Source organism: Mus caroli, unplaced genomic scaffold (assembly GCF_978045245.1).
Source record: "Mus caroli unplaced genomic scaffold, Mus_caroli_1 scaffold_7, whole genome shotgun sequence".
Lineage (NCBI taxonomy): Eukaryota > Metazoa > Chordata > Mammalia > Rodentia > Muridae > Mus > Mus caroli.
The window spans coordinates 42,886,054-42,912,600 of NW_028227262.1; the positions used below are offsets into that span (position 1 = coordinate 42,886,054).

A 26,547-nucleotide genomic window follows, 5' to 3' on the forward strand; every position below is an offset into this window, starting at 1 on the left:
CTCATGAAGACCCAACAAGCAGCTGAAAGAGTCAGATGCACATATTGGCACCCAACCAATGGACAGAAGCAGCTGACCCCTGTTGTTGAATTAGGGAAAGGCTGAAAGAAGCTGAGGAGAAGGGTGATCTTGCAGAAGGACCAGCAGTCTCAATTAATCTGGACCCCCAACACCTGTCAAACACTGGAGAACCAACCAGGAAGCATACACCAACTGATGTGAAGCCCCCAAGACACATAGAGTAGAGTACTTTTGGGTCTGTGTTCATTGAGAGATAATGCAGCTAACCCTCAAGAGACTGGAGGCCCCAGTGAGTTTAGAGGTCAGGTGGGGTGGGGGGATGGGGACATCCTCATGGAGCCAGAGGGATAGGGAGGAGGTATGGGATGTGAAACAGTTGGAAGGTGGACAATGGGGGAGGAAATAAAATATAGAGTGTAAATAAATTAATTAATTAAAAAAAGAAAGAATGTTTTTGTACAGATATTTGTGTTTTATGACATAATATAACCTAAACATTATTTCTTGATCATATAATGTAACCTAAACTAAGAGAATATTGGTATTTATATTTAAGTTTGAAATACTAAATTAATGCTCCTCAAAAACATTGACATCTATTTTAAAATTTATAATTTATTTGTGGTTGTAGATGGATAGTTATGTTAGGACTGACTACAATCCGATTAAATAAATAACATGTTTGTGATTATATGTAAGGGAGTCATGTTATTTGTTATTATGATCTGATTATTGTTTTATTTGGAAATCAAACATAACATGAGGAGATAAGATTGTGAGTCAAGTTGGCAAGGGGTAGAGTTATGATGGCTAGCTGGGTTGTCAACATGACTAGCTGGAATTAACTAAACTCCAAGTGTCTGGGTACACATGTTATGGATTCTTTTTCCTTAATTAAACCATTTGAATTGGGAAGGGCAATCTTTAGTCCAGGTCATAGGTGGGAAGATCTACATTTAATCTTAGCCATATCTACTACTGGCAGCATGTATAAAAGAAAGGGAAGAAGGAAATTGACTTTCTAATTGCCTGTTTGCTCATTCTCTCTGGGTAGTCCATTTCTTCACTGATTCTACAGCCTATTTCTTATGATTTTTCCATATATTGAAAGCCAGCAGAGACATCCATCCTCACAGACTGAACAACTACTGGGTTCTCAAGCTTATATAATTTTTATAAATTCTGCTCTTCGGAAGAATCATTACTACATGTATCTATCCTAGAGGCTTGCGTTTACCTAATTATCTTGGAAGCCTCAATTAGGTATCTAAATCCTTTAATAGAGAACAGAACCATATTTGAACAACATAAGAGACAATATAGTAATTTATTTATCTTAGTCAACCCCAGTCATGCTGTAAGAAACTTTGAAAATGTGTGTGCAAAACTATCCACAGAAAACAAAGATAAATGGTCAATTTCAGGAAATTTGACAGAATTTCTTCCACAATTACTTCTCTCAGTGTCCCATCTTCAAGTCTTTCTCTTGTAAGCTGTTTGTTCTAGAACAGAAAATGAGATGTTTAACTCTCTCTCTCTCTCTCTCTCTCTCTCTTTCTCTCTCTCTCTCCTCTCTCTCTCTCTCTCTCTCTCTCTCTCTCTCTCTCTCTCTCTCTCTTTCTCTCTCTCTCTCCTCTCTCTCTCTCTCTCTCTCTCTCTCTCTCTCTCTCTCTCTCTCTCATCTACTAGGATTTGTGTTTGTTACAAGGCTTTCAAACATTTTTCACTTGCCATTATGTTGCATGGCCAAGATTCAAGGACACAAGTACCAAATCTTGCCAACTGCTACTCTATTGAACCCAAAGATTCATTTGGTAATTCAAGCTTTCAGGTTGAGGCTGCACTCTAATTTCACTATCAATGAAACCATCCTCTATAATTTAGAGGCCTTTATTTTTCATTAATTTCTAAGGGTTTCTGAGAATTTCATGTAAGTATGTGCTTATTCATCCAAGTTTCCTGAACGAAAACAATGATTTATTCTGTACCTACTATTACTTTCTCAGAAAATGCAGAGGAAAAAAGTTTATAAGCCAAGAAGTAAAAAATTCAAGATAAATGTTACTAAATCTTTCTAAAAAATGAAATTATGACTGATGTAGAAAATAGTCTCAAATATTTTATTCCATCTTACTTTTCTATTTTCAGGGTCATATCCTGATACTAATGGTTTGCTTTATCTCTGCTCTGGCCTCAATTTAACTCTCTCATTGTCCTGTAGTTTTCAGTTGCTTAATCACTATATATTCCAACAAGATTAGCTTTTGAAGTTCAGAAAGGGCTTCTAGAACTATAGCCTGTGTAAGCCCCAAACTCCCACTATAAGAAAGATACATGCCTCCAAGTCAAGTTTAGATCTTAACTAACATAAGTCCCTCAATCACAAACAGCAAGCTCAGATTTTGAATCCATAGATTATATTTGAGTGTATTTTTTAAAAAATGTTTAATCCCCTTCAACATCTTAAAGATCCCCTGGCTCTGCAAAGACCTTCCCTCACACACCTTTACCTCAAGCTGCTTTGCTTCAGTCCCAGTTAGTATCACTGACTCTCTTCATACCAGTTTAAGAAATATTTGCATACACATTGCTTTCCCTCCTATTTTATTTCCCTCTTGGTTACATGTCTTCTTCCTATATTTCCAAGTCCATTTATTAAAAAGCTTTTCCTTCTAACAATCTGTCACTCACATGCTTTACCCAATTTTCACTTTTATTACCCACCAGGTTTTGCATATTTTGTCATGTGACTCTACTTTCATATTTTTCATTGTATAAATATTTCAATTTGTCTTTACATCATAAAACATAAACTGCAGATCAGACAGCAGAACTTATCATTCTTGACTAAAGATAAAATGGAGAGCAGGCAATGGTGGTTCCCACCTGTAGTTGCAGAATTTCCTGTAGCCCCAGTGTTTGAGACACCGATGCAGGAGAATTAGAACTCTCAGGCCAGAGTTAGGTACCTAACATGTGCAGGGTTCTCTGGGCTACATGAAAACCTGCCTCAAACATCCAAAACAAACAAGCCAATGAACAAAACAGGTAACTGCCACAGTGGCATGACTCAGAATGGAATATTTTTTGAAACACAATGGCAGATGAAGGCTGAAAAACAAAACAGGGAAATTTCTAGGAACACAGGAAGGAATACTATTTAAGTGACTTTTCCTATTCCGAAGCAAATGCTTGACAAGAGCAAACTCCTCACTGTTTGAGCTTCAGGGACAGACTAGACTCCACCCAGAGCTGAAGATAAACATGTTCCACTGCAGGGGAAGAGGCGTGGTGGTTAGAATGTGAGGCAGCTGGTCACAGTGAGAAAACAGAGAGCAATGGATTCAGGTGCCCAGTTCATTTTCTCCATTTTTATTCACTATTAGGACCACATCCCATCAATATTGCCAATCAAATAAACATCTTTAGAAATACCCTCATAAACATACTTAAGACTTATTATCATGGTGAGATTCTAACTCTAATCACATTGACAATGAATGTTAGCCATCACAAATGGGCAAAGATACATAACTGGAGAATACAAATATCTTCAAAATGACTCAAAGACTCATAAACATAAAAATTAAGCTAATGGTGTACTGTAAAGATCATAGACCATTGAAAGTAAATGAATTTCCAAACAATCATCCAAAGGAAATTTGATTTCTTATTCTGATTATCCCCAGTTGTAAAATCAGCACTACAAACTACAAATCTAATCAATGTCATTCCTTACTGCTGCCACACGATGGCGATGCTTACGGATGCTGCTTAGTAATTTGGGCCTTTGTTACAAAGGACACCTGCTCATATGTACATTCCTGTCCTGGCTTTATAAAGCATATGGAAGGTGAAACCAATTTCCAAATGATAAGCTCATGGAAGATAACCATTATTTAGGCTTCCAAGGTTCCCCAGGCCCAGTTACATTAATTACACGGCAGCCACCAAGCAACCAGGTGTGTTAACAATGAGACTGGAGTGTCTCTGGTTGGTATCATTTCTCTCTAAAATACCATCTGTTTTGCCTCTAAACAATGACATAATCACCCACATCCATAGGCCCAGCTTTCCATCTCCCCAAATACTGAGGACTATTAGACTATTTACGGCAACCCATATTTTTCAGTAATCTTCTCAAGAGGGAGTAGATGAATTCTCATTGTAGAAATCAGTAGAGCCTTCCTCATGCCAGCCTTCTGCTGCAAGGCCACCAAAACAGAGACATCAGGATCCAGTTATTCTTAATTGAACTTTGCTGGCAGGTAGTGTTCTGACTCAATACTAAAATTATGTTCAATGTTTTGGTGGAAAATTAAAGGGCCCCCAAGCAAAAGATACAGTGAAACCCACTGTAGACTGGCGGGTCAAGCAGTGCTGTACTGAGGAAAGGACATTTAACCTGAGATCTTAATGATGAACCAGAATTACCTATGGGCATCTGCAGCAGAGCCTGGGTCAGTCAGACACTTATTTGATGTGCCAAACGAAAGGACAACTTCATTGCATAGGAAAGATCAAAAGGAGAGAAAGAGGCAAAGATCACAGGAAGCTTGGACTAAATGGTTTCCAAAATACTAACAAACTATCATCTTTAGCAGTCAATGCCCATTGGCAACCAAGAGTCAAAGCAGATTCACTTAAAAACAGTCTTCAAAGAAGTTAAGAGGGAAAAACCTAAAGGTATCGCATGCAATACACAGATGGTATCTTTTGCTGTAATCAAAAATCTTCTGTAAGCTCTTCCTATGGGATCCATGTGTCTCTGCTCTCCCAAAGTTACTGCTGAGACACAGATAATGTATTTGTATGTCCTGTGGCATCAAGTGCCCTACTTCCCTATAAATGCTATGAAAGCTCCAAGGTCAGAAGCTAATGGGTCAAATCTTTTCTGCTGCGCAGGCATACATTAATACAGGTAGTGTAATCACTGTCATAGGGAGACCAAGATATGGGATTCACATTTAAAATCAGCACTGTGCACATAATGAGACGATTATGTGCAAGGCTTACTATGTAACATTTCCAGGCTTTCTCTGAAAACAAATCTTTCAAGAGAAAAATCGTCAAATGAACTTGAATGACAGGATGCTAAAGCCTATGATGCAAAGAGACATTTGACAAATTTTGCAGAGGTATTTCAACAGAGAGCAAAAGCCATGGCAGGATAAAATATGTTATTGTCTATTTAGGTTGCCCCTCTCAGGATAGTCTGCTGTAGATGACGGGGAGACTAGTGATTTCATTTCCTCTATACTTTTTTCTCCTTCAGGGATCACACAGAGGGTGATTAAATGGTTTTTCTTTATTGTTTGTTATGTTTGCCTCTTCCCACAAATTGTGGGCGGTTCCCATGGGAACCTTTGGACATGTTATAAGAGCAAAACAGATCACAAACGGTCATTTCATGTCTTTCCTGACAGCAAAATACTTTATTCACTCTCCCTGTAGAAGCAATACTTCAGGACATTTGAATCCAAGATATAGGAAGTAAGACAGTTTTGTTCTTAGTATTCTATACCTATTCCCAGGAAAAGCAGCATGGAAATGGTTTCATCCCAAAGAAAGCAATCCAACATTATTTGGACACAAACTCAAAGAGATTACGCTAGAATATCTCCCAAGTTTAAAACAATTTGAGCTAGTCTTCCTATCAGCATTCTGAATGGAGTAGAACTAGAAATTTTAAAATGGGGGAAAATGATTACACCTACAATATCCCCCAAATATACATATGATCACTTCCTAAGAAAGCAGAATGTAAAGTTCAGTTACATCACAACAGGAAATCATATTGCTTCAGTGATGATTTATGAAACGTAAGGTATAGTGGGAGAGAAGCTATATAAAAGAGTCTGTGCACATGTACGTATTTCACTTGACAAGAGGAACTTTCTTAAGTTCTTTAAATGAAAGGTGCTATGCTATTCCTTCTAGTACCATTATACCTTTGTAAAATATAAGCATAGCTTCCCCGTGTTTCCAACATGTACTATATTTCTAGTAAATGCCAACATAATCTCTCACCAGAGAGACAGAGAAGTCCTGCAATTGTACTGCCCAATTTTTTTTTCTTTTTCTTTTTTTAATTGGATATTTTCTTTATTTACATTTCAAATGTTATCCCCTTTCCTGACCCCCCCCAAGAACCCTCCTATCTCTTCCCCCTTCTTCTATGAGGGTGTTTCAACACCTACCCACCCACTCCTGCTTCCCCACCCTAGGATTCCCCTACACCAGGGCATCTCCTCCCATTGATGCCAGACAAGGCCATCCTCTGCTATATATATGTGGCTGGAGCTGTAGATCCCTCCATGTGTACTCCTTGGTTGGTGGTTTAGTCTCTGTGCTTTGGGGGTGTCTGGTTGGTTGATATTGTTGCTCTTCCTATGGGTAGCAAACCCCTTTAGTTCCTTCAGTCCTTTCTCTAGGTCCTCCATTGTGGATCTGGTGCTCAGTCCAATAGTTGGCTGCAAGCATCTGCCTCTGTATTTGTCAGGCTCTGGCAGAACCTCTCAGGAGACAGCTATATCAGGTTGTCAGCATGCACTTCTTGGCATCCACAATAGTGCCTAGGATTGGTGAATGTATATGGAATGGATCTCCAGGTGAGGCATACTGGCCAATCCTAATCCAGTCCTTTTTCTATACAGAAGTATCAATAATCTAGAAGACAAACAGGTGGCTACTTACTCAAATAGCTCTTGTCTCTCTCAGAACAAAGGATACCCCTTCACCCAGCCTCAGTTTATGTAAGTACCACTGTTGAATATCTGTCTTCTTCTTCCCTAAATTCTTAAAAAAAATATTAATTCCACCTAGAATTATGGTATTTGTGTATTCTTGCTTACTGCTAACTTTATTCAGGTTTTAGTACCCAGCACTCCCACAAGACTACATGTAGCCGGGCAAACAGCTATCAAATCCAGTTCACAGAAATTGCCTCTCACATAGCTGATTCCTTCTCTTCCTTCATCTTGTTTCTGTCCATCAAGTTTTTTGGAAAATCTGCTTCCTTCTGCCTCACTCATAGATCCCCTTTTCTATATTTATCAAGATAACCTTTGGCTCCCTTCAGTATTATACCCACCCACACCAGCCATCTCTTTTCATCTTGAGGATTTAAGTACCAGTCATACATCAAATGTCTCCTAAGTTTTGTCTACAAGCCATTCTACAACTGACTACAAGCCTTTATCATTAACTTAAACCTTTACTTCACTATGTAGACTAAAACTCAGTCACTGCAAACAGAAACTAAGTTTATGGAATAGTGTAGGGTCTGTTGATCACAGGTTCATGTGGTAACTCTTCAAGTTGTACGACTGGTCATACCTAGTATTTCTGACTCTGTCTCCCCTGCTTTTCCTTGGGTTAAAGCTAAATATTAGACAGGGAGAGGAAAGAATTCTCATACTGATTGAGGAAAAAAAAAAAACCTAAGCGGCTGAGCCTTAATCTATTCTTTCACTCTAAACCCTAGTGGATGACCTGTTGGATAAAGACATTGCTATTGTCTATGTCTATTCACCTGTTTCCATCTCTCATCATATCTTAGCACCACGAGGATTATAGGAACACTCATATGCACATTGTGTGGGTATGTAGATTCAAAGTGAAGTGTTTATGTTTGTGTAACAAGCTCTTTACCCAGTGAGCTAACTCTCCAGATATCAAAATGTATTTTAAAAATAAAGATAATTTTCCACCCTATTCCCTAGGCTTCTGCACAAGGTAGGAGAGCTGTCCCTGTCCCTCACTGGCTGTAGCACTTGGGAAAGTAGGTCCTGAAGTTCTCCTGTGCTGCACAGGAAAGCTGGCCCTAGTGGCAGAAGTACAGGTGAGCGAGCCTGGAGGACATGTGAGCAGGAGATGCTGACCCTGTCCCTTGCCAGCTGCAGCATTGGGTGATCTAACTGGAGCAGTGCTGTCGAACTTACCCTGGTAGTTCTGGCCCAGGAGAGCTGGTGGGTTGAGAAACACAGCTGCCTCCCAAGTCCAGGCCCAGGGCTTGGAATTGCTAAGCCCTAATGTTTATCCCATTTATGATTTGCTTGGGCACATGAAATGAAAGCCTGCTCCTACAGATCCAAAGCTGCAGGATCTGCAGGACATGGAGCAACAACAGGATATCCTAGAGGAATTCCCTGAGGATCCAGTATTGATAGTGCACAGAAGCCAGAGGCTTCAGACCAGACCAATGACACACTGAAACAAACACAAGTAAATCTCTGAGGGCCAGAAGAAAGAATGGAAACAGGCAACTTCTGAAGGTGGGAAGTGGGAGATGGGAGATGGGAGGGACCCTGTAGAATGTACCAGAGACCTGGAAGGTAATAGACTCTCAGGACTCAAAGGGATGTACTTTAGATGAAATGGCTTACAGTAGGAAGAGGGAACTTGTAGAGCTCACCACCAGTAAAAAACACAGAGCCATCAAGTGGAGGGATGGGATTGCCATCCCACAGTGAAAAACTCTAACCCAGAATTGTTCTTATCTGAAAGAACTGCAGGAACAAAAATGGAGAATAGCCTGAGGAAAAGGAGGTCCAGTGACAGGCCCAAATTGAGATCTAGGTCAGGGAGAGGCCTCATGATCTAACACTATTACTGATGCTATGGTGTGCATAGAAATAGGCGCCTACCATGACCACCCTCCAAAAGACCCAACAAGCATCTGAAAGAGTCAGTTGCAGATATTTACACCCATCCAATAGACAGAATCTGGTGACCTTGTGGTTGAACTAGGGAAAAGCTGGAAGAAGCTGAGGAGGAGAGAGAACCCATAGGAAGACTAGCAGTCTCAACTAACGTGGATCCCTGGAATCAATCAGACACTGAGTCACCAACCAGGCAGCATACACCAGCTGATATGAGGTCCTTGACACATATACAGCAAAGGACCTCCGGGTCTGGTCTCAGTCAGAAAAGATGCTCCTAACCCTTAAAAGACTTGGGGCCCCAGGGAGTAGGGGGGTCTGATGGAGAGGAGTGGGGACATCCTCTTGAAGACAGGGCAGGTGGGGAGGGCAGGCACGGGTGGCTGGGGGAGGGCAGGTGTGCATGTGGAACAGTTGAAGGGTAGAACAGGAAGGGGATAAAGTCTGGACTGCAAAAGAAGATTAAAGAATAAAAAAAGGAAGGAAGGAAGGAAGGAAGGGAGGGAGGGAGGGAGGGAGGGAGGGAGGGAGGGAGGGAGGGAGGGAGGGAGAATGGATGGATGTGGACAAAGGCTATATGGTGTGACACACACTGTGACACATTACTTTCATTACAATATGTTTTGTTTCTTTGGGTTTTTTGTGTGTTTTTCTTTTTCTGTCTTATTTCATTCTGTTTTGTGGTAGAGGTGGCAAGTGTGGAGGTTTAGATATGAAAGGCCAAGGAGCTAAGTGATGGCTTGTGGTGAATGGTGTGAAGTTCACAAAGATTCAGTAAAAATAAAATATATAAATAAAAAATATAAACCAGGATTTCCCCCTCCCTGAGAGGAGACAAAACAAATCTTGCTAGCCTATTATAGGAAAAAAAAAAAAAAGGCAACTGCATTGAAGGGATGCCCAATTTCAGGTAATTAAGAGGGAATATGAGTTGAGCATTTAAACAGCATGTTCCCAGTTCAGTCATGCTTAAAATTTGTAGGAGAGACGTATTTCCTACCAAGATATATATGCTTGAGAACTTTTTAAAGAGTAAAACAAAAATAAATACATAAATAAACTTCTATGGCTCAGTTTAGCTTGACTAAGTTATTCATTAATAAACCATTAATGAAGAATAAAGAAGACAGGTATACAAGGTTTCAAATTCTTAAGTGCAAACTTGGGTAGCTGTGTACAACCCTTTGCATAAGCCCGGTAGAGGTTTGCTGGAAAAAAATACTAAGAATAACACACAGAAATAGACTTTCCCAACAGAGATAAAACAAAACAGAAACAACATATGTTCTCTACTTGGATACAATTACTTACAGTTTCAGATGTCAAAGGAAGCCAAGGGGAAAGAGACCTGCTAATTGTCTGAGTGTGGTATGCTGGTACCAATTAACAACAATGACAGTGATATACTGTGAATTATGGAAAGCTAGAAGAAAAGATCTTAAAATCTGTCAACATGACATCTGATAAAGATTGAAGAAGATGGTGTTTTAGCCTCATTGACATACTTCCTACCCTGCATGGGCATTGACCTTACCAAGGATTACTTATAACTTTTTCCAGAAATCAGTTTAATAATAGTGTAGTATTAGTTTATGATATAAATAATAAAAATTGTCATTTAACTAATGTTATAAAGGCTTCTTAAAATACCACTTTACCTAATGCTTAACACTGAACATTACATTATAAGGCTTAAAGTGAAGACAGGGAAACAGAGGGAGCTTTTCTGCAGACATTCACCTTAACCATGGAGTTTGGCTCCAGAGAATAAACTTTTAACCTTCTTAAAGCGAGGAGTCAACTTACAAAGTGCTTGCCATTTGTCAAGTATGGCACACAGCATTTTTTAGACTACTAGCTTTTAAGTGTCTAAAACTATTCCTGTCTTCCTAATTAGGCATTTGAACTGCAGTCTTACATATGTTCACTTCTCTACATATCAAAATTTGATAGACAGACACATAGAGACAGAGAGAGCAGGAAAGAGAGAGGTGACACTAAATCTGCCAGACCCCATACTTTATGGAAATTTGTACAAACGCAGAAGGTCAGCATGACAACACTGGGGTCATCCTTTCTCTTATCTGGTTAGCATGGATCAGGCCTTTGCTTATCCTATCAGTATGAGAAACTAAAAATATGCAGATCAATCAACAAGTAGCCTATAAATCTGGGTCTGACATTTTCACAAACTAGTCAATTCATTTCAACTCACTATCCTTATATTTAGTTTAATTGCTTATACAAGCATACAGAAAAAAAAATACACATGACCTAGACTAGCATCTATACAGCAGGTTAGTTGAAAAAAAATCAATCATGACAGAATTTCAAGGCATATTTCCTGTGGCCTGAGGGAAGGCTACTTTCTAATAATGAAGGTCTTCATCTTGTACACATAACCCTGAAGGTGCTCTTAGAATGTAGCAAAAACTGAAAGCATGAGGTATGGGTAATGAAGAATGCATGAAGCTCACATTGACCATTTACAATCAGTGACAGAGTTTTCAATCTATTTCTTTCCTGACAAGCATTTCCATTCAACTTCCCTGGATATGAATCCTGTGCTCTGCTTTAAAAACCATGCAATTGAAGCACACACCCCTCGAAACAGGGCTTCAAATCAGGGAGTTTCTACAGTGGAAGTACGTTTTGCATTAGTTCCACGCATGACTGATCCTGAGGGCCAGCATGAGGCAGATGGAACATGTCTGCAATAAATGAAAACAATCTAATAGCTGACCCCAGAGCTTCACTCACTTGAAAATTTACCTGGTTTACTCTGAGTCACAAAAACAAATCTCTCCCATTACAGCAGAATCAATACAAAATACAGCCTCCACTCAATTAAAGAAATTCTACAGGAGTTTAGTTTTTGAAAATGCAGTAAGGAAATTAACAGGTTCACTGGGGAGACACTGCAAAGTGTGTATGGAGGTGTGGGAGAGAGGGAGGGGGCAGAGAAGCAGAGAGGAAGAGAAATATGCAGAAAAACAGAGGGAGCAAAAGAAAGAGACAGACAGACAAACATCATAGGAAGGAGAAGATGTAATGCTTCATTGAGATGCAAAAGTAATTCTGATAAATTTTCAAAAGTATTAAATTTGTACCTCATAGATTACCTCACATTCGTCCTTGACTTTTGCTTGTCTCTGATCCAGATTATTAACACATCATAATACAGTATAAATGTCACATATTTGAATTGTCCCAAGGCATTTAGTCACATGAAAAGAGAGACATTAACATTTACTGACTCATTGAATTTAATCATCAGGTAATTATTAAGTCCATTCATCAAACCTCATAATATTCATATATTCTAGTATCACACGCCAAGAAAAAGTATATTTTAAGCCAAAGGTTATAAGACTACAATCAATACCACTCCTGTTTTCCTAAATATATGATAAAGTATGTATAAATTTAACCAACAGTTACATCTCAAAAAATACAAAATACTTAGGGCTAAAGGTATCATATTAAAATTTGTTCTACTATGATTTTTCTGAGTTTTCTTAAGAGACAAAGTTTCACCACTAGTCAGCTAACGTAGATTAATCACTCCACTTTCAGCAGACTTCCTATACCCTAGAATAGGCAGAATCAAGCCTTCAAGTCCATCAGCATTGGAGAAGTCCTGTGGAAGCATGAGGGGATTCAGGTAAGGGAGTTAAATTACTGTAACATAAGGGGCAGCAGTGATATAGAATGTAAAATAGTGATTAATCATGACCTTCTTTGTACTGTTGTTTGGGGGTGGGAGGGATATTGTTGTTTTTGCTGTATATTTGATTAGTTGGTTTGATTTGCCTGGTTTTGGGATTTTTGTTTTGTTTTAGTAGTAGTAGTAGTTGTTGTTGTCGTCGTCGTGGTGGTTGTTGTTGTTTTACCTAGGCAATGAAGAACACATAGGTACCAATAGCAGCAGACTGGATTAGACTTTTCCTACAGTGCTATGGACTGACCATGAGAGATATCCAAGACAACAGTGATTAAGTCTTAGGCACTGGGTTCTTTGATTGCCTTGGGAAGGTCTGGTTATTAACAGTTTGTTTTTGGCTTTTTTTTTTTTTCAGACAAAAAGACACAAAACTAACACCTAGAAGAGAAGGGACTAAAACCAAAAGACATCTCTTCATTTTTCCACCATGCCACATTTAAAGAAACAGCTGAAGGTTACAACCACTGGCAAGTTTTGAAATCAATATGGTGGAGGCAACTAATGGCTTTACATCTAGGTTTGTATGTGTGTAAAATTGCTGGGACATAATTTTAAAATACACTTTTAATTTTTTCATATTATTTTATTTTAAGCATTTTACCTGCTTGCATAGTTGCACCACGTGTGTTCCTGGTATCAACAGATGTCAGAAGAAGGTATCACATTCCCTACAACTGTATAATGGATGGTTGTTAGCCACTTGTCAGTTCTAGGAACAAAAGTCATATCCTCTATAAGAGCAGCAAGTGCTTTTGAACACTGAACCATGTTCCAGTCATTAACATGCACATTTTGTTATAAGACAAAGCAAAATAACTAAGGAAGCTATTGCATTACGTGATCAGCAAAAACAAATATATATATATTACTCTTTTTTAAAAATGAATATGTTTGTGGTTAATATATAATCCTGATATCAATTGTTTAAAAATGAAGATGTAATAAGTACATTAACTTAATTATTTCCCAATAGCATAGTAAATAAAATCAATGACTAATATTAACATGTAGTAAATCCTTGCATTCCTAATTACCTATTGATATAAAATTAAATATTACAGCTAATTATTCCCGAAACCTTGTGAATTTCTATAACACAGCTACTTTAATAAAACACTTAATTATAGATTATCAAATAAATACTCTAAAGAAAGAAGAAAAAAGATGATGCCAATCTCAAAAAAGATCAGTGAATAAACATGTTTTCAAAGCAGACTTAGTGACCAGAGTTTGATCCCTAGAACACCAATAAAACTAGAAAAGATCTCAGCTCTCTCCACATTTTTTTTCTGTGTCCTCTACACACACATACCAATCAATGCATCTCACATGCATACACACTAAGTCACAAAAGGAAATCTCTCCCATTAGAGCACAGATGTACACAAACATGGTAACAATACATTCTTTTAAAAAGAAAATCTCATCATCAATATTTCATTTTGTAACACAAAATAAAACTCTTTCTAGGGAAGGAATTAGTGTCCTGGGTTTGTATGGCACCCTCTCTTACTCGATGAAACTATATGATTCTATACTAGTATATAAGACTTGCAGAAGCCAGGCATGGTGGCGCACACCTTTAATCCCAGCACTTGGGAGGCAGATTTCTGAGTTTGAGGCCAGCCTGGTCTACAGAGTGAGTTCCAGAAGAGCCAGGCAATACAGAGAAACCAGGTCTCAAAAAAAAAGAAAAAAAAAGAAAAGAAGTATACACATTCATATTTCATTGCAATTAATCTCAATATCAAAAGGTAAATATTTAACAAAAGATTGAGTTTTGACAATGGCTTATCATATCTTTATGATAGTTTCTTGCTGTTCTAGTTTGTCTTTATTATCCAAGCCACCTTCATACTCTCAATCAACTTACAAAAAAAAAAAAAAAAAAAAAAAAAAAAACTGTAAAGCTCAGTGTAACCTTGCCACACTCCTAAGATTTATACGATTATTTCCAGGCATCAAAATAGCACAGCCACAAGTGTACACTCTAAAGGATTAACTAGAACTTTGGGGCTAGAAAGAATTGGAATGTGACAAGAAGAGAGGGACAGGACACAGGAATGACCGAAGTGTACCTGAAATCCCCCACCAGGCTATGTCTCACTGATATGTGGACGAAATTACAAAGAATTGCTTATCAAAGAAATGTCAAAATTGTAAAAGATAACTTTAGAGAAGATCATCACAACTAGGTCCAGAAATCAGATCCTTATTTTTAATGAAATATGAAGTTTCCTCCTTCCATATCTTCTTTTCCCCAACCCTCTTCCTCCTTTTCCACTTTCTCCATCATACATGCCTTCAAGTTTCTATCACTTGAAAGGGCAGTTGTAAGAGCTTCAGAACTGGGAAGGGAAGAGATGCTTAGCACTAAAGCAATAAGTAAGCACATTTGATTTTGCTTACTATTTAAATATATCATATGTGCAGTTAATGTATTCTGATCAAATATAATCCTTACTTCCCTCTCATCCACATCCATCCTTATCCCCAAAAGGGACGCATACTATCAATGGCCTTGACTCTTAAAACTAAAAGTCAAGTAGAAAGGCTAATAGATCTGGAGAATATTGTGAAATGATTTATCAAAATATGTTATCTTTATTAATCATATTTAGGGACAGGTAGTTCCACAAACACTGCAAGAGATATAAGAATGTGTACTATTTATTGCTTTATTTTACTTCCAGCCAATAATCAGTGTCATAGGAAACTGGAGCTATGTCCACCCAGTTCATCTGTAAACTGTTCATGTGCCTTTTATTAAAGTTAGTAACATATCATAAAATAAATATGAACTGCATCCAGACCATGCACATGTAATGGTGGTAGCAAGATCTAATGCCTGGATGTGTTGGTTCTGAAAAATGCACCATCACGTCCCGAAAATGACTGTGAGAAATTAGCAGGGAGAAGGGGAAGAGGATGGAAAGACAGAGAGAACATTCCCATATAGCTGCTGGACTGGAAAGAGAAAAGACTCTTAGCAGCTTAGATGCTCTCTTCATAGCCTTTCTTATGTCCTTTCACAAGGACCATCAGGCTGAAGAGATGAATGGTAGAGAGGACAGGGGCATTTGGCAGTTGATAAAGAAAATGGGGGGATTCATACTAAAAAGAAAACAAAAAACAAACAAAAAAACCATAAAAAACCATAAAAACAAGAAAAAACATTAAAGAAAAACTCAGAGTCCACTTGATAGTTGACAAGCTCTGGAGACCAGACACATTGTCATATCTTACAGGTATGAAAGTCAGAAGTTCAAAGGCTGAAATCATGGGACTAAAATCAAGTGATGTCAGAGCTTGCCCTGGCTCCTCTTGTACAGTCGACAAGAGTGTCTATTTCCAGCATTTTCCAGTTTGTAGGGGACTCTCAAACTACTGAGCAGCCCTGTTCATTCTCCCTTCAAAGACAACAATCATCTGATTCTCATCTGTGCTTCCAGTCCAATGCAGTCTTCATCATGCATCCTGCCACCTTCTTTCATTCATAAAGATGCTTCTAGAACAATTTAGTAATTCTTCCCAAAACAAGACTCTGAACTTAGTTTATAAACATGAAAACTAGACTGAGAGATAGATATTGTAATTTTCCGCATATAGTGCAGGTAATTGCAGGCTGGTATCTAGTCGAGCTGAGGTCTGAACACCAATGGCCATAATTCACCTACATGACATGATAGGCATTCCCTCATGCTCGTGGTACTCTGGCCCCTGACTAAGTTACCACCTCCCATAGCCCCCACAAGAGAAGCATTGTCAGTAGTCATGTAAGCAATGGCCCAAGCTTCTGACCTCAGGCTAAACCCTCCCCAGTACCTAGCAACAGTAAAGTCCATAAAAATGGCTGTTCAGCCCCCATCTGGCTCTCTCTTACTCTCTTACTCCTTTGTCCTCTTACCTCTCACTTCTTTCACTTCTCTTTCATTTTCCCTTTCTCTTTGTCTTCTTCTTTCCTCTCCCCTCTCCCTTTTTCTCTCTCTTTCTCTCTAGCCACCTCCACTCTCTTTCCTAATTTTTCTCTTTCTCCCTGCATTTCTATAATAAAGCTCTTAAACCATAGAGAGTCTCTGCTCCATCAAGACCTGCTGCACACTTTGGTCAGTGCTGGGAACTCCTTCCCTCATCCCTCTCTCCTACAACCCTGGGGCTTTAGAAAGGTAGCTCCAGGGTCCCCAGTCGGGGGCTGCCCCTTCTCCACCCCACGCTGAGTGGGGTCAGCTTTAGATGCTCACCCAGGGCCATGTGGAAAGCTCCAGCAGCTCTGCCTGCATCTGCCTGCCCAGAGCACAGGAACTCTGGCCGGACGTGAGCCCCTTTTCTTTCCCTAATTCCCCAGGGCCTCGCCAGCCCCCCCCCACTTTATTTTGTTCCCAACAATATAGAGAATTGAGATGTTTTAAAAAGTGGATTGGTTCATCCATTTGCCTAGGAATTTCATAAATTCATTTTTTTAATAGCTGAGTAGTACTCCATTGTGTAAATGTACCACATTTTCTGTATCCATTCCTCTGTTGAGGGGTATCTGGGTTCTTTCCAGCTTCTGGCTATTATAAATAAGGCTGCTGGAGGGCATCATCCTGAGTGAGGTAACCCAATCACAAAGGATCTCGCACAATATGTACCCACTGATAAGTGGATATTAGCCCAGAAACTTAGGATACCCAAGATATAAGATACAATTTGCTAAACGCATAAAATTCAAGAAGAACGAAGACCAATGTGTGAACACTTTGCCCCTTCTTAGAAATGGGAACAAAACACCCAGGGAAGGAGTTACAGAGACAAAATTTGGAGCTGTGATGAAAGGATGGACCATCTAGTGATTGCCATATGCAGGGATCCATCCCATAATCATCTTCCAAATGCTGTCACCATTGCATACACTAGCAAGATTTTGCTGAAAGGACCCAGATATAGCTGTCTCTTGTGAGACTATGCCCGGAGACTAAACACAGAAGTGGATGATCACAGTCAGCTATTGGATGGATCACATGGCCCCCAATGGAGGAGCTAGAGAAATTACCCAAGGAGCTAAAGGGAACTGCAACCCTATAGGTGGAACAACAATATGAACTAACCAGTACCCCGGAGCTCTTGTCTCTAGCTGCATATGTATCAAAAGATGGCCTAGTCGGCCATCACTGCAAAGAGAGGCCCATTGGACTTGCAAACTTTATATGCCCCAGTACAGGGGAACCCCAGGGCCAAAAAGGGGGAGTGGGTGGGTAGGGGATTGGGGGGAGGTTATGGGGGACTTTTGGGATAGCATTGAAAATGTAAACGAGGAAAATACCTAATAAAAAAAATAAATTAAAAAAAAAGTGGATTGGAACTGGGAGTATGGATAAGTGAACAATGGTACTTGTTGTACTACAATGAGGATATGAGTTTGGTTCCCAGCATCCACATAAAATGGCAGGCATGTCTGTGTACACAGCTGTGACCACAGTGCTGTGGGGGACAGAAGACAAGAGAATTGCTGAGTCTTGCTGGCCTTCCTCACAGCTCTTCATGGTAGCATGTTACTTTACAAAGGAGTAAGGCTGAGAGTGTTAGAGGGGGCATCTTGACTCTATTCTTTGCTCTCTGCATACACAAGCAGACAGTGTGTACAGGCATCCACCCAAGCACATATACCATATGCACATATACTACACTCATACAAATGTATAGTCATATTCTCACATACACACACAAAGGTATATAAAACTAGAAGCATGAATATTTGCAAAGATATGTACCACCAATATGCAGACAATAAATATAACCAAAGTTGTGTTTATGTATGTGTGTATGTGTGTGAATGAGAATTTACATTTGTGAATATATATGAAAATGACATCCCTACATATATGAAAATGTATAATGAAACATATTTCTCTGTACAATCACTCTGCATTATTTTTTTAAATTCCCATTATTAACATAGTATGCAATGCCTGGAGATATACCTTTTACTTTTTTATTGATTCTTTCTGAATTTCACATCATGCACCCCAATTTTACTCATTTCCCCCTCCCCTCATTGCTCTCCACCCTTGCAATCTCCCCTGGAACAAAGAAAAAAAAAAAACATCGTGTAGAAACTGTGTCAGAGTGTCCCACAGTCTACCCTTTTGTCCACACTTCTTTTCCTTGCAAATGTTCCCGTTGCAATGACTTGTTGATCTGGTACAAGGCCTTTCACTTCTGCTACTCTTAGCAATAGAAACTTGCTGGGACTCCTCTTGGTTATTACACAGGTTGATTCCCTGACTCATGGAGATCCTATAATTTTGAATCTGTAGGACTGACCCCTTCATGCACTTTAGCAGTTCATTGATGGGATAAATGCTGAGGTGAGGCAAATGCTATTTCCTGAATCAGAGCCTACCAGCTCTTCTGCTCTCACACCCTTGGGGCCAGCTCACTAGAATCCCTGAAATCCAAGGTCAGCTCTATCCTGATGTTCAAGTGAGGGTCAGGGCCTGCTCTCCTGAATGTTGCATGTCCCCCAGGAGGGACATGACAAGTTCTTTCATGATCCCAGTGTCAGCTCTCCTGCCTGCCATAGATGATGAGAGCTGGTGGAGAGAAGGAGGACATCTCTCCCTCTATGTCATCACACAGCAGACAAGTTTTAATTGGCCCTGGTTAAGAGCACTGACTGTTCTTCCAGAGGCCCTGAGCTCTATTCCCAGCAACCACATGGTGACTCACAACCATCTGTAATGGGATCCAGTACCCTCTTCAGATGCTTAAAGATAACTACAGTGTACTTATATATACAAAATTAAACCATCATATACATATACATATACATATACATATACATATACATATACATATACATATACATATACATATACTTCATATACATATACATATACATATACATATACATATACATATACATATACATATACATATACATATACATATACATATACATATACATATACATCATATACAAAGTGGGAACCACTGGGAAGCTGATTAGTTAATATAGATGATGACTTTGTGAATAGAACAAGTAAATTCCCAGAAGTAACCTGATGAACCCTTCCAACATTTTAACACATATTACAAACAGCAATAACTGAATCAGTAATTGAGATCCTACTAGATAAAATGTCACCAGGTTGTGTAAACATGAATTTCCAACTGTCAGATCAATAAAAGTTATAGTCCAGTTATTCTATGTCACAGAATTTTGATGTAGCATGTGAAAATAAGATAGCTTAGACAACAAGGATGTCTATTTCCTTCTACTTAAACAAGAAAATGTGTTTTCCTTTGAAGTTCTAGGTAAGGACTTGAAATGTTGAGTTTTTAGGTTGATTTTGGGATCTGCAAAGGAAGATTGTACATATATGCCAGACAGAAGAAGAGCAGAAGCTTGAGGGCAGAGCTGTAGATGTAACTCCAGTGGGAGAGTGCTTCTCTAGGTTTCATGAACCTGAGTTCAGTTCCTCAACAGCCCATGAACTGCAACTGGTAGTGTAATTGCTAAAAACCCCAAGATAGGATAATCAGGAGGTCCAAAACTACACAGCAAGTTCAAGGCCAGCTTGGACTATATAAAGCCCTATCTCAAAAAAGCAATCAGGGCTGGACAAGTGGCCCAGAAGTTAAGAAATCTTGCTGTTCTTGCAGAGGACCTGGGCTTGGTCCAAAATTTCCACATGGTGGATGTAAATATCTGTAGTTTCAGTTCCAGAGGGACTGACAAATGATCCCAGCCTCTTCAGGGACACACAAGGTACACATATATACATGAAGGCATTCACAGTTATGTGTAAAATTAAAATAAATAAACCTGATAGATAGATGATAGATAGATAGATAGATAGATAGATAGATAGATAGATAGATAGATAGATAGATAGATAGATACATATATACATACATACATACATACATACATAGATACATAGATAGATACATAGATAGAAATACAATGGCTTCTACACAGGAGAATGATCAACCATTGTATCATCATATGCTTACCTAGGTTTTTTGTTTTTTATTACGTATTTTCCTAAATTACATTTCCAATGCTATCCCAAAAGTCCCCCATACCCTCCCCCCCACTCCCCTACCCACCCATTCCCACTTTTTGGCCCTGGCGTTCCCCTGTACTGGGGCATATAAAGTTTGCGTGTCCAATGGGCCTCTCTTTCCAGTGATGGCCTACTAGGCCATCTTTTGATACATATGCAACTAGAGTCAAGAGCTCCGGTGTACTGGTTAGTTAATATTGTTGTTCCACCTATAGGGTTGCAGTTCCCTTTAGCTCCTTGGGTAATTTCTCTAGCTCCTCCATTGGGGGCCATGTGATCCATCCAATAGCTGACTGTGATCATCCACTTCTGTGTTTGCTAGGCCCCGGCCTAGTCTCACAAGAGACAGCTATATCAGGGTCCTTACAGTAAACGCTTACCTAGGTTTTTGTTTCTGGAATCGCTTACCTGTTGAGATACCCATCAACCAATCTGCCTTTCAGTAGTGCCTTTAAATTGTAGTGTTCATGAACACCCCATTAAAATTCCAGTGACCATCTACCTCTATGGCCCTTTAACTGGGTTACAGTTTCAAGACAGCTTGAAGTACTTCACAGTTTCAGTATTAGATTACATTATGTTCCTTCTGATTCTATCATATCTAGGAAAGCTGGGATCATAGCCATGGCTGTGATGAAATGCACTGCATGGAAATTAATGTAGACAGGAAAGAGGGTGGCAGTGTCCAATCTAATTCTAGTATGTGAAAAGTTATTAAGTCCTCAGGAGATTCATGCACCTCATTACTAAGTAACTGGGCACTTACACCAAACAGAATTCTTGTCTTCCTAGGCAGGGTACATTTTGAAGACGATCTAATTTTTTTCCAACTAATAGATAGATAGATAGATAGATAGATAGATAGATAGATAGATAGATAGATAGATCTAATTTTTTCCACAGAATTATTCACTTGGTTCAACTTAACTACTTTGTAAATGGATCCTTTTATTGTTGGCCAGGATGCTATGAAAACGTGACTGAGATAGTACAGGTGACTAGGACCAAGAAACCTTGTGAATCTTAGTTTATAAGATTCTATTTAGGGAATCTTTATAAACACGGAATTCTCTGGCATATATACCAATCCAGCCCTCAGAAGATCACACTGTCACACATCCATTAACATTATCCAAGTATCATAGATAAATTTATTTGTCCTATTTTTCAGAAACCCTGTCTCTTTCTCATCATGCATTACACTACACCTATGATTTTATGGCTTTGTTACTGTCTTCAGACATAAATACAAATCTTAGGATATATAGGTTTATAGTTTTCATAAATCTCTACTGAGTAGTTTTATAAATTTATGATAAACACATATATGAGGGAATGACAATGTACTGGCTAGTTTTATGTCAACTTAACACAGCTGGAGTTATCACAGAGAAAGAGGCTTCAGTTGAGGAAATGCCTCCATGAGATCCAACTGTAAGGCAATTTCTCAATTAGTGATCAAGGGGGAAAGGCCTCTTGTGGGTGGGACCATCTCTGGGCTGGTAGTCTTTGTTCTATAAGAGAGCAGGCTGAGCAAGCAAGCCAGTAAAGAACATCCCTCCATGGCCTCTCCTCAGCTCCTGCTTCCTGACCTGCTTGAGTTCCAGTCCTGACTTCCTTTAATGATGAACAGCAATGTGGAAGAGTAAGCTGAATAAACCCTTTCCTCCCCAACTTGCTTCTTGGTCATGATGTTTGTGCAGGAATAGAAACCCTGACTACTACAGACAAGATATATGATATATAATAGATTTACTATAGGGAATTGGCTCATATGATAAGGAAAGTCAATTTTAATTATCTGACACATACTAACTAGGATTGAGGCAACTATTTAATTTCAGCTTAGTTTCATTTTCTGAGAAACATGGTAGCTAAAATGGTACTAAACTCAGTCCTCTGGCAGAAGACTTATATTCTAGAACATGAATGAATGAATTCCTTCTCCTTCTGCCTCTTTGTTCTATTTAGACTTTCAACAGATTGGACAATGTCCACCCACATTAGAGAGAACAATCTAATTCACTGACTCAAATTTAAATCTCATCTAGAAACATCCTCACAGACTCATTCAGGAATAACATTTAATCCAAACACCCTATGGCACAGTCAATTTCACATAAGATTAAGTATCACAACTGCCAGTCAGTTGAAGTTTCTTCCTCTTTGGAAATTGCCCAACATAGGCAAACATATGTGCAGAAGATCAGTTTTCTGATGCAGAAGCTCTTAGTAGAATACATATTTTCCTCTTTGTAGAAATATCTGAGTTTTGCAAAGACAATATCATACTCTGTGATGAGAACAATGGAGTCCAAAATAAAAGGTACAAAATTATATGATAGCAAGAAGCCAGCACACTATTCAGTCTCAGCAGGATGCAGGTAATGGTAGACTATGCACAGCCCTCTCCCTTCCTGTTGCAGCTGGGGGTGGGGTATCTCTCCAGCTCCTTTGACCTTGACAGTTTTCATTATTTTCTGTCTACCTCTGTCTATTTTCTGCTCATTGTCTTTATTATTATTGTTGTTGTTAGTGATGATGATGATGATGATGATGTAAATATATGCTTTTCTATTTATTCAGCTACAGTATGTTTCTGTCTGGAGTAGGAGTGGTTCTCCAGAAGCAGTCTGATTGCTTCAAAAATTTCACAAGCCATCCAACATGTTAAAGTCTTGTGGAACACCCCACAAATATAAGTTAGTGGAGCCACCTGTATGCAACAGACAGTTTGAATAAAGCAACCTTTTAAACTCCCTTTTCAAACTATCATTTTTAGGGAATGGCAAGTGTAAGGTTAGAGATAATATACACAGCCTTGGAATACCTTTTACATCCAGGCTGAGGAAGTTGCAGACATAGTTTGGCTTTGTCAGAAGTGGTCATGCAGTATCTTTAGCTGCTATGCCTGTTTACTTCATTTCAAATGAGACCTAAATCACTGACATTTTATGGGTAAGGCAGACATAACCTTACTTAAAGCAATATGCAATGTGCCACTATAACATATGAAATTGACATTTTATGTCCATTTTATGTGACCTCAATCCAAAAGATACCATTTAAAGTAAGAGACAGAGTTCTCCTTCCTGACAGATGACTGCCACAGTTGAAAAAATTTATCTAGATTATATCTGAAGTAGAGTAGGAGCTACACAATTATTTTGATACAGAGGCAGTACATACAAAAATATTTTTCTTCTTCCAGATTGTAATTTTTCATGTCACAACTGTCCTATGTAAAACCATTTTCTCTTTGGCATTTCTACATTCAGTGCAAAGCTCATCAGCAAGCAACTAGCTCTTCAAACTTAGAAAAAAACGTACAATTCTATCTTTACTCATTTGTGATATGAACAGATTACAACAATCAATTTCTACAGAGTCCTGACCAAAACCAGACTATTTCCTTGATATAAAATTCTATGACACGTGCTACCTCTGTTTACATACACAAAATGCTCGATTGTTCTTTGCCTTTGTTTGTATTTGCTCCTCTGTGTGTGTGTGTGTGTGTGTGTGTGTTTCTGTAGGCATGCATTCATGCACACTGGTGTCATCATCCTTGGAACCAGGGATTCCATGGATCTCTGGTCCAGCTGGAAATGGCTAAAGTGTAACAGCTCTCAGAAGGGGAAGCCTGTGCAGGGTAGGTAGCCAGAGTCTCAGGTCTTGTCCACTCCTATAGCAGTGCCAAAGCCAGAGGCAGGGAATGGGGAAACTGTAAGCAGCATTGATTGTTTTAATTATAACCACTTTTATTTTATAAAACCACTTTTATTTTATTTCATTTATATTAACCAATTTTTATTTATAACAATTCCCAAAATATTTAAAAAAAAATACCTCCAACAAAACATTTCAGAAAGACAGCCAAGTGTAACTTCATGGAACACTTTCAAACACAATCATATAAGAACATAAAATATTTTTACCAATATTGCAAACTGGTTAATAAGATCTTAAGTAACATAATTAGCACAGCAACACTAGTAAATTACCTATTAGTTGACTACAATTGTGACTCTCAGAGTTTAGCACTTTTTTCTATAGTTAAACAGAAACAACACAAACTACTCTTGTGTAATCAACAATAAGCTGAATATTTAATAACACAAAAAACAGACTCACTTGTTCACCCAAGCAGGAATCTCATAAAACCACTAAACTAGGAGCTTGTGTGTGTGGTGTGTGTGTGTGTGTGTGTGTGTGTGTGTGTGTGTGTGTGCATGTACATGTGCATAGGACCTGTACGGTAACTAGAGATAAGAAAAATTACAAATGAAGTAAAATAAAAAACAAACAAAAAAAATTCTAAAGACACAATTAAAAATAAACTCACTGATAAGTGGCTATTAGCCCAAAATCTCAGAATACCCAGTATACACCCCATAAACAATATGAAGCTTAAAAAGAAGGAAAACCAAAGGGTGGATGCTTCAGTCATACATAGAAGGAGAAACAAAATAATAACAGGAGGTACATGGAGGAAAGGAGATGAGAAGGGAAAAAACGGGGCAGGATCAGGTATAGAAAGGGACAGGAGAGAAGTACAGAAGGTCAGAAATTGAATAGAAATATGTATCAGTGGGGTATTGAGAACTGGGGATATCCACTAGAAAGTCCCAGACTCCAGGGAAGCCAGAAGCTCCCAGAGCCCAACAGGGATGACTTTAGCTGAAATACCCAACAAAGTGGAGATAGAACCTGTAGAAACCACCTACAGTAGACAAGCACAGTCCACAGCTGTGGGATGGGGCCACCCATGCATCTTACAATTTTTAAACCTGAATTTTTCCTGTCCAAAGGAAAGATGGGGACAAAATGGAGCAGTGACTAAAGAAAAGGCTATCCAGAGACCTACCCAGGGATCCAACCAATGTGCAGACAACAAACACAGACATTACTGCTGATGCCAAGAAGTGCTTGCTGACAGGATCCTGATAAGGCTGTGCCATAAGAGGTTCTGCCAGCATCTGACTAATATAGATGGAGATACAGCCAACCATCAGATTGAGTCCTCAGACCCCAATGGAAGAGCTAGGGCAAGGACTGAAGGAACTGAAGGGGGTTGCAACTCAATAGGAAGAACAATATCAACTAACTGGACCACCCAGAGCTCCCAAGGACTAAACTACCAACCAAAGAGTATACATGGAAGATTCCATGGCTCCAGACACATATGTAGCAGAGGACTGCCTTATCTGGCATCAATGGGAGGGAAGGCCCTATTTCTTGTGGATACTTGATGCCCAAGTGTAGGGAGATGTTAGAGCAGTGAGGAAGGAGTGGGTGAGTGGGTGGCAGAGCAAAGGGGGAGAGAGGTGTGAATGGGCAACCAGGAAGGGGAATATTATTTGAAATGGGAATGTTAAAAATGATAGATAGGTAGATAGATAGATAGATAGATAGATAGATAGATAGATAGATAGATAGATAGATAGATAGACAAAAAGCCCTGCTAATGACACTGTAAGACAAGGAACCTTCACAGATGCTATTGAGTTTGTTTTCTGTTGGTCATCTTGCTCTGTGTTCAACCTACATTCAAGCAACTTGTTTCCAGCGAGACTCCCTTGGAAAACACTAGATTTTCTGGTAACTGGATAACTGAGTGGTTGTCAATTGGAGATAGCACCTGGATTTGGGTTGGGCAATGTATCTACTTCTCCTTTAATCTCTAGGTCCAAATGTGGTGGATGTCCTTGCAGACTGCTTCAGCCTCTGTACCTTCACACATTTGTGAGTCTGCTTGATGTAGAGGGCCTTGGTTTCTTGGTGTCCTCTATCCCCTCTGGCTCCACACTTCTTATGTTTCCTCTTTTAGCAGGGTTCCCTGAGCCATGAGAGAATAAATTTGATGGAGAACTCTTCATAGGCCTGATTATTCGAAAGTAGCTTATTCTTTACGTAATGTCTGGGAGTGGTGCTAGGTATTAAGAATATAAACTACTATCTTAACGATGATACTAAAGTTGTCCTAATTTTGAAACTATGTGACATACAATGCTAACATTTTATATAACATAGACAAAGCAGAATTGCTATAAGCATGCCTTTCTCTGGGTTTCAAATTTCCCTACTA

General features: G+C 39.0%; 1 protein-coding gene across 2 annotated transcripts in view; it reads right to left on the reverse strand.

The window, feature by feature from the left end:
* The window catches only part of LOC110295865 (contactin-4), a 1,019,336-nt gene that overhangs the window by 955,800 nt on the left and 36,989 nt on the right, over positions 1-26,547 (reverse strand). The gene's annotated exons all lie outside the window — the stretch shown is intronic.